This window comes from Panthera onca, chromosome B1 (assembly GCF_046562875.1).
Source record: "Panthera onca isolate mPanOnc1 chromosome B1, mPanOnc1 haplotype 2, whole genome shotgun sequence".
Lineage (NCBI taxonomy): Eukaryota > Metazoa > Chordata > Mammalia > Carnivora > Felidae > Panthera > Panthera onca.
Window position 1 is genome coordinate 133,688,246 of NC_138342.1, and position 8,310 is coordinate 133,696,555.

At 36.3% G+C, this 8,310-nt stretch overlaps 1 non-coding gene across 1 annotated transcript; it reads left to right on the top strand.

The window, feature by feature from the left end:
* Positions 1-4,670: 4,670 nt before the first annotated feature.
* LOC132693438 (U6 spliceosomal RNA) lies at positions 4,671-4,774 on the top strand. Its single transcript, XR_009616821.2, has one exon. It is a non-coding gene; the product is annotated as a U6 spliceosomal RNA (small nuclear RNA).
* The last annotated feature ends 3,536 nt before the right edge of the window (positions 4,775-8,310 follow it).

Below are 8,310 nucleotides of genomic sequence, written 5' to 3' on the forward strand. Positions count from 1 at the left end.
GGGAGGAGAAGAGAGAGAGGGAGACACTGACTCTGAAGTAGGCTCCAGGCTCTGAGCTGTCAGCACAGAACCCGACACAGGGCTCGAACCCACACACCATGGGATCATGACCCGTGCTGCCCAACCGACTGAGCCACCCAGATGCCCCAAGAACAAGTGATTTTTAAATATGCTGGAGAATCTGCTCACTATTCACATTCTGGTTATAATTAAAATCTGTTCTGACAAACAAATATCTCTGCAAGATCTCATTTCTCCTTGAATTATTTTGAAATGTAAGCAGTTTAATTCATAGAAGTATTCTACAACACTTTAAGACTATAATGATTAAGTTTTCATAAGTTAATACCCTTTTATTTGTATTATGTTTTTAGTGTTTATTTATGTTGAGAGAGAGATAGAGCATGCACATGAGTGGGGTAGGAGCAGAGAGAGAGGGAGAGAGAGAGAGAGAGAGAGAGAGAGAGAGAGAGAGAGAATCCCAAGCAGGCTCTGTGCTGACAGTCCCAACACAGGGCTCGCTCCATCCCACGAACCAGGAGATCATGACCTGAGCCAAAATCGAGTCAGATGCTCAGCCAACTGAGCCAGCAGAGGGCCCCAGTTAATGTCCTTTTAAAAATTAAAATTTAAGACACACAAAAAAGAGGATACGTGTTGAACAATGTCACGAGAAGAAGCATAATAAAGAATTTACAAAACTGAGATGTAAGAATTGTTCCTCACTGTATGAAAGCTACTGTTTGGCATTAGTTTAACGTATTAAGTAGTATATGACTGAAGCATGTAAGTACAAGTTATCATTTCTAAGACTATAAGCTTTCTATTGCTGTCGTAACAAATTACCACAAACTTAGTGGCTTAAAAGAACACAAAGAAGTCCAAAATGGGTCTCACCAAGCTAAAATCAAGGTATTGGCAGGGCTGTGTTCCTTGTGGAGACTTCAGAGAAGAACTCACCTTTTTGCCTTTTCCAGGTTCTGGAGGCCCCCTGTACTCCTTGGCTCAGGCCGCTTTCTTTCCAAGCTCTGCCTCCATCATCCCATCATCTGTCTCTGATTTTGACACTCTTGCCTCCTTCATATCAAGATTCTTATAATTATAATGGGCACACCAGATAACCCAGAATAATCTCTCTTTTTTCAAAATCTTTAATTTAATAACAATTGTAAATTCTCTTTTGTCATATAAGGTAACATACTTGCAAGTGTCATGAATTTCTATGTATTTTATCTTCACAATGACCATGGGATAAATGTACTTGGAGCTAAAAAGATAAAATGGAGGGAGACTTTTTCACTTTGAAGTTGTTAGTCCACAATCAATCATTGAACCTACCTTAATGGAGATAGAGAGTGAGGAAAGGGGGCTTAGAACCAAGTCTGGAGGCATTTCAGCTTCTGAAACCTGGCAGAGGACGATGATGTGCTGGAAGACACAGAGAGTGAAAAACGAGAAGAGTGTGGTCTCAAAAATCCATGAGAAGATTTCTGGTTCTATCGCCAGCTCCGTGTGAGACACTGGGCAAGGTACTTAGTCTTTCCGATCATTAATTTCCTCATCCATGTCTTATCCACAAAGTTGCTGTGAGAACCTCAATGGCATAATGCTGTACAGCCTTTAGCTGGGGGCTTGCAGTTTAATAACCGTTCCTCAGTGCCAGCGGTCATGGTCATTGTCATCGTCACCGCCATCACGGTCATCGTTATGGATGAAGTAGGATGCAGTCCCGGAAGTCTGGTTGCAGCACTCAGATCTCGGTGGCCTTTCTCCAGGGAGAGGGATTTCTCTTGGCCCATGTTTTTGGCCACTGTGTTCCTCCTCATACCTAGCAACTTCTTGCAGGGGAATGGTCAGGCATCCTGCCAGCTCAGCACTGTCATTTTCCTCATTTTACTCGGGTATTTACATTTAACAGGAATAACAGAATGCACAAAAATAAATAATACTCTAGATCGTCCCTTAGTAAAAAGACTATAGATATAACGCAAAAGAAAATCGATCAGAACTTCAAGTTCTGAAAGATCTGGATGATCTTCTGAAAAATGCTACAAGAAAGTATTTGGAATTAATAATGAAATTTATACTTATAAGTGCTTAAGAATAAATAGTTCCACTACTTACCTTTCTTGTCATTCTTTTGTGGTTAAATGAGTTACTGAAAATATTTAAAAGATCTTGTTGAGAAAATAATTGCAATTAGTCATTCAGCATTTGGGTTTCAGTACAAATAAAGCACAAGTGGGGAAAATTTTTTTAAATATTAAATTTTTGAATCCATATAATGCTAAAAGTTATGTTTTTCTTCTTTTATATCCACATATATCAATAAAAGTTAACCTTGATCAATAATATAAGAATTTAGAGGGATGCTTGGGTGGCTCAATCAGTTAAGTGTCTGGCTCTTGACTTTGGCTCAGGTCATGATCTCGTGGTTTGTGAGTTTGAGCCCTGCATCCTGCTCTGCACTGACAGCACGGAACCTGCTTGGGATTCTGTTTCCCTCTCTTCACCCCTACTGCATTTGGTCTCTACCTCGCTCTCAAAATAAATAAACATTAGCTTAAAAGAAAGGATTTTAAAACATAGAATTTTAATTAAAAAATAGAAATAGAATGGTTCAGGCTTAAGCAGTAAAATATAGAAAGTTTTAAGTACTCTTAAAATCTAAACTTTCTGGCTATAGGCAAAAGTATTTTTAAAATAGAGTTTCTCATTTCTCCTGGCAATAATTAGCAATCTCTTTAAATAATTTTAGTAAATAAAATTGTTCATCACAAGTGTGGCTACCTTTGGGCACCATACAACACTATCACAATATTATTTATTATTTTCCTTATGCTGTGCCTTTTATTCCTGTGATTTATTCATTCCGTAACTGAAAGCCTGTATCTCCCTCTGCCTTTCACCCATTTTGCCTAATACCCCATCCCCTCCCCTCTGCCGAGTATTGGTTTGTTCTCTGTGTTTAGAGGTATGATTCTGCTTTTTGGTTTTTTTTTTTATGCATTTATTTTGTTTTTTAGATTTCACATATAAATGAACTCATATGGTGTTTGTCTTTCTGATTCTAACTTATTTGACTTAGATTAGTACTCTCTGGATCCATCCACATTATCACAAGTGGCATGATCTCATCTTTTTTATGACTGTGTAGTGTGTATATGTATATATAGACATGTATATGTGTATATGTATATATAGATATGTATATGTGTATGTACATATGTATATGTATATGTACATATGTATATGTGTATATATAGATATGTATAGATATATATACATATACACACACTACATCCTCATTCTCTACTGGTATATCAATGGACACATCACTAACTCCAAAAAGATATATGAGCCACTCTGTTTATTGCAGCAATATTCACAATACCCTTTAAATATTTTTAAATGTCAGAGAATAATAAGTAAGTTGATTACTTCCAAGTAGAGTGAATTGTTGACCTCTTATCAGACTTTCACAATGAAGTGTAGGTGGGCAGTGTGTCTTTTAATATATATTATTATGCACAGAACTTTGTACCAGAGAGTATTTTTACAGAAAATAATGGTATTCACATATATTATCAGTTTTGAACGTATTTATGATGAAAAGAGAATACCTCTTGCAGTAGGTACAGACTCAAAGCTCTTACGATAGCCATCTGCCCAAGTCAAGACTGTGCTGTGTGCCCAATAACACAAAGACAAGAGGCCTTCTGGATATCATTTTTAGCGTTTATCTTACTGTACTTTACATTGGAGTTTCTACTCCAAAAGTAATGGGATATAGGGCATGTTCATCACTAAATAAAAAGATCATGAAGACCACCTAGCTGTATTTACCCTCCCCTTAAAAGCTAGCTAATCCATTCAACTGCATGCTTTGAAACGAGTAAAGGTGAACTACCTAATACAACTTAGGTCAAAACCAATTTGGATGAAACAACACACACACAAAAATGAAGGTAACTTTTTTCCTTCAAAGGTCAGAAGTTTTCTGTCACTATCCTTGATTTCTTGCTTCATTTCAAAAAAAAAAAAAACTGAAAATTACAGCGATGTAAAATGGATGTAGTTTATACAAGACAGGTGACAGCAAAGAGATAAATCAAAGCCCTTGGCTCTAAATCAACACAGGCAAGTTAATGTACATATATGCACTTCAAGTTTATATAAAAAAGTTTTATGCTTCCTACTCTAACTGGCTTTTTTAAATTAGCCAATGACTTTTCTAGCCTGCTATTGTCAAATATTTGGTCGATAGGACTCATTACTGGCAAGACTGAAGTGAGGCAGGCATTCTCACACACTAGTGGGAGAGTGTAAACTGGTGAAAGATTTATAGAAAGCAAATGGACCTTACGCATGTTAGTACCTTCTAAGCATCCCTCCTAAGAAGGTAATTCTTTACAATTTAATGGAAAGACTTTATCTAAAAATGTTTAAAACTTATCTTTCAAATAGAAAAAATTCTGGAATAAATGATGGAGGTGGAGGTCACACACACTCACACACACACACACACACACACTGGTATCTCCACATGATAAAATTTTACGCACCTTTTAAAATAAATTGAACATTAAACACATAGAAAAAACTATCCTAAAATTTTGTTTAAATTATAGAATAGATTACAAATCTGTATGTAGAAAATTATGTCAATAGTGCTTGCTTCAGCAGCATGTATACTAAAATTGGAATAATACAGAATTTAGTATGGCCCTTGTGCAAGGATGATACACAAATTTGTGAAGCGTTCCATATGTAAAAGAAGAAAAGGAAAGAAAAGGAGAGGAGAGGAGAGGAGAGGAGAGGAAAGGAAAGGAAAGGAAAGGAAAGGAAAGGAGAGGAGAGGAGAGGAGAGGAAAAGAGAGGAGAAGAGAGAAGAGAGGAGAGGAGAGGAGAGAGGAGAGGAGAGGAGAGGAGAGGAGAGGAGAGGAAAAGAAAGGAAAGGAAAGGAAAGGAAAGGAAAGGAGAGGAGAGGAAAAGAGAGGAGAAGAGAGAAGAGAGGAGAGGAGAGAGGAGAGGAGAGGAGAGGAGAGGAGAGGAGAGGAGAGGAAAAGAAAGGAAAGGAAAAGAAAAGAAAGGAAGAGGAAAGGAGAGGAAGGGAGGGAAGGGGAGAGGAGAAAAAAGAAAAGAAAAGAAAAGAAAAAACAAAAGAAAAGAAAAGAAAAAAGAAAAGAAAAGAAAAGAAAAAACTGTTTCAATAAGCATAAGAATAAATGGGAGAAACTGCATCAAAATGTACTGTTGGGAGTCTGATTGTTTTCTTTTATTTATCTTTATTAGCTTTTTTCTTTTACAAATTTTATATGTATATATCTTTGAATCAGAAAACAATCTAAAATTTTACAATTGTTTTGTAATAAAAATCATCTGAAAACCGGATTTAGAACTTCATTCAGATGATAATTAAATTTTTTCCTAAATTTTAGATTTTTTTTCTTAATTTGGGAAAATTCCACATTGAAAAGTATGGGAGGGAGGCAGAGTTCCTGAAAGTCATTCTTATTTTCTGTAGGACCTTCTCTTTATAAGCATAGTTAACATGTAATATAAAGGGTTTTTTTTTTTGTTCTTTCTTCAGTTATAATAATTATATGCCAGTCACATCATTTTATTTGTAGTTTGGCAAAATATTGTGCCAAGGGCAAGTAATAAAGGTTGAGAACAGAGAAAGTAGAATTAAGAGATACTCCAAGAGAGTTATACTTTCAAAAATGAATATCTCAGTTTGCTCTTCTGTGAAATTAGACATTTGACTGACGGACCTCTATTTTCTTTCAGTACCCATGGATTAGGCTTTTAAATTTTTCTCTCCAAAGATCAGAATTTGTATCCAAATTGACCTTTGCACAAATAATCTCTCTGGATTTATTGCTGGCGAAGAGGTAAAGACCTTGCTGCTTTATATATGCTCCCAGTAGCACAACTTTTCCCCGGCCGCCACAGGCACTTCCTAATTTCTCAGTCTCCAGCTTTCAGAGGTTCTCGCTTTTATGGAAAGTGCAAATTATTCTTTGTAAATCATTTGTTTAAGCTTTGAAAATTATCCTTTGGACTTCAAACCATATAATCTTATTTTCGCTGTTTTGTTTTGTTTTTTCCTTTGGACACTGGAGCCTATTTCTCTCCTTGTTTAAACAGCTTTGCATTCCGGTCATTAACTGATGAATGTTGGGGACTCACCATGTGTTTCACATAAAGTTGCCAGCTTCCTCTGGTGTCGTATGACAGGGCTGAAAGTTGGACAGGGCGCTTTGCATTTTGTCAAAAAAAAAAAAAAAGACATAATTTGAACTAATGTAAATTTACAGTAGCCAAGATTACATCAGACTAGAGAACTCTGCAGTAATGGATGGAGGAAGAGTCATGAAGGACAATTTGCAAGGGTGACATACATTAATGTTGGTAACAGGATGTGAGAACACGCCACGCACACCTCTGGGAAGCAAGGGAGGAAAAAGATCAGGAAACAGAGGCCGATTAAATATTGCCTTGCTCTCAATAGGCAAATCAAATTAAAAACAATCTTGAAGTTTTGAATAAAGTAAATAGTATCACATTTTATAAGGTTAGAAGTGATTCTGTAGCTGAGAGAAGCTTCCTGTAGCTGTACAAGTTTTACGTGAAGTCCCTCAATACTCTTTAGACAATTTTTTTTTTTTACTGCTTTCGAGGCCTTTTTATTTCTAAACTCTTTTTTAATGCTTTATTTATTTTTGAGACAGAGAGAGACAGAGCATGAGCAGGGGAGGGGCAGAGAGAGAGGGAGACACAGAATCGGAAGCAGGCTCCAGGCTCTGAGCTGTCAGGACAGAGCCCGATGCGGGGCCCCAACTCAAAAACCGCAAGAACGTGACCTGAGCTGAAGTCGGATGCTCAACCGACTGAGCCACCCAGGCGCCCCTATTTTTTTTTCTTAACAAGCACATGAACCCTGGAACCCCCAAGGACTGGACTCACAGGGAGGGTTACAAGCAAAAGAGAGGTTTAAAATAAAATTACATATAATTAAAAATGAAGTGCTTTTACTTCCTTTCTTTTATTCTATTAAAACAAAATTGTTCGGTGAAGAAGGGAAAGCATGGAGCAGATAAGGACTAGAACTGCATATGGGCATGAAGAGATGAAGATGAAAAGTTAAAGAAGAGATCAAGAGAGAGAGATGAATATATCAAAGTATAAGAAGAAGTCTCAAGGCTCATCTGGGAAATAATAAATGGTCCCTGACTATACATAATAATGTTACTGATTTTTTCTATTAAATCCAAGAGAAAAGTAGCATAAATGTTTATGAAAATAACTCCTCTTGCCTGGTTTGTCCAAAAACTTTCATTTCCAAATAAAGAGAAACATTTTAAAGAGTTTGAATATAAGACATAAGGAACTTTTGCAATATATTTATGCTTTTTGGTTGATGATGGTGAAGATAAAGTCCTGCAACCCTGAATTAACACATACCACACATTAAGTTGTGGCAACAAGTGTTATTATGCTTTAGGGCAAGGAAAGGTCAATGACAGTCTTATGTGTATGCTTTCATATCTCCATGTATAGGAGAATAACTAATACGTAATCAGATCAGTTTACTCATTTGTAACTAATCTCTGAGACCTTTGAAAAGAAGGATTTGTTTTAAAATAAGAATTATGAACAAGGATGGCATCCTTTTGAAGCAGTCTTGCTTAAGAAATAAATCTCTTTTATTAGTGTAATTATACCTACTGGAAAAGTCTTCTTAGTTCCTTAATATCATATCATCTTAATCCTACAAAAGCATTATAAGTCTTAAAATCTTTCATGAATTTTCCACACCAATGATTTTTTTTAATGTTGGCAATGGCATGTTCCTCATCATAAATTCCCCTGTGGATTAGCTAAAATATTAGAATTTTTTTCTTGTTGAAGTGTAATGTTAAAAAATTTTTAGATCAGAAACACAATATAACATAATGTTCACATTTAGTGAGAAGCCCGCGTATAGGTATTTAGGGTCTCACCCTGAAGATCTTTGAACTTTTCAGTAGCCTCTAGGCAAGCAAGAGTTTAAACATTTATAACCATAATCCTAATTTCAGTACCCCAGAAAATAGAAAATTAACAGTTCTAAATTCACAGGACTAACAGAAAACTAAACAGACCTAAATTCACAGGTGATGGTCCAGTATGGGAAGCATTTTGAATTGGGAGAATGAAAACTTTTAAATTTTTTTTAACGTTTATTCATTTTTCAGAGACAGACAGAGACAGAGCATGAGCAGGGGAGGGGCAGAGAGAGAGGGAGACACAGAATCTGAAGCA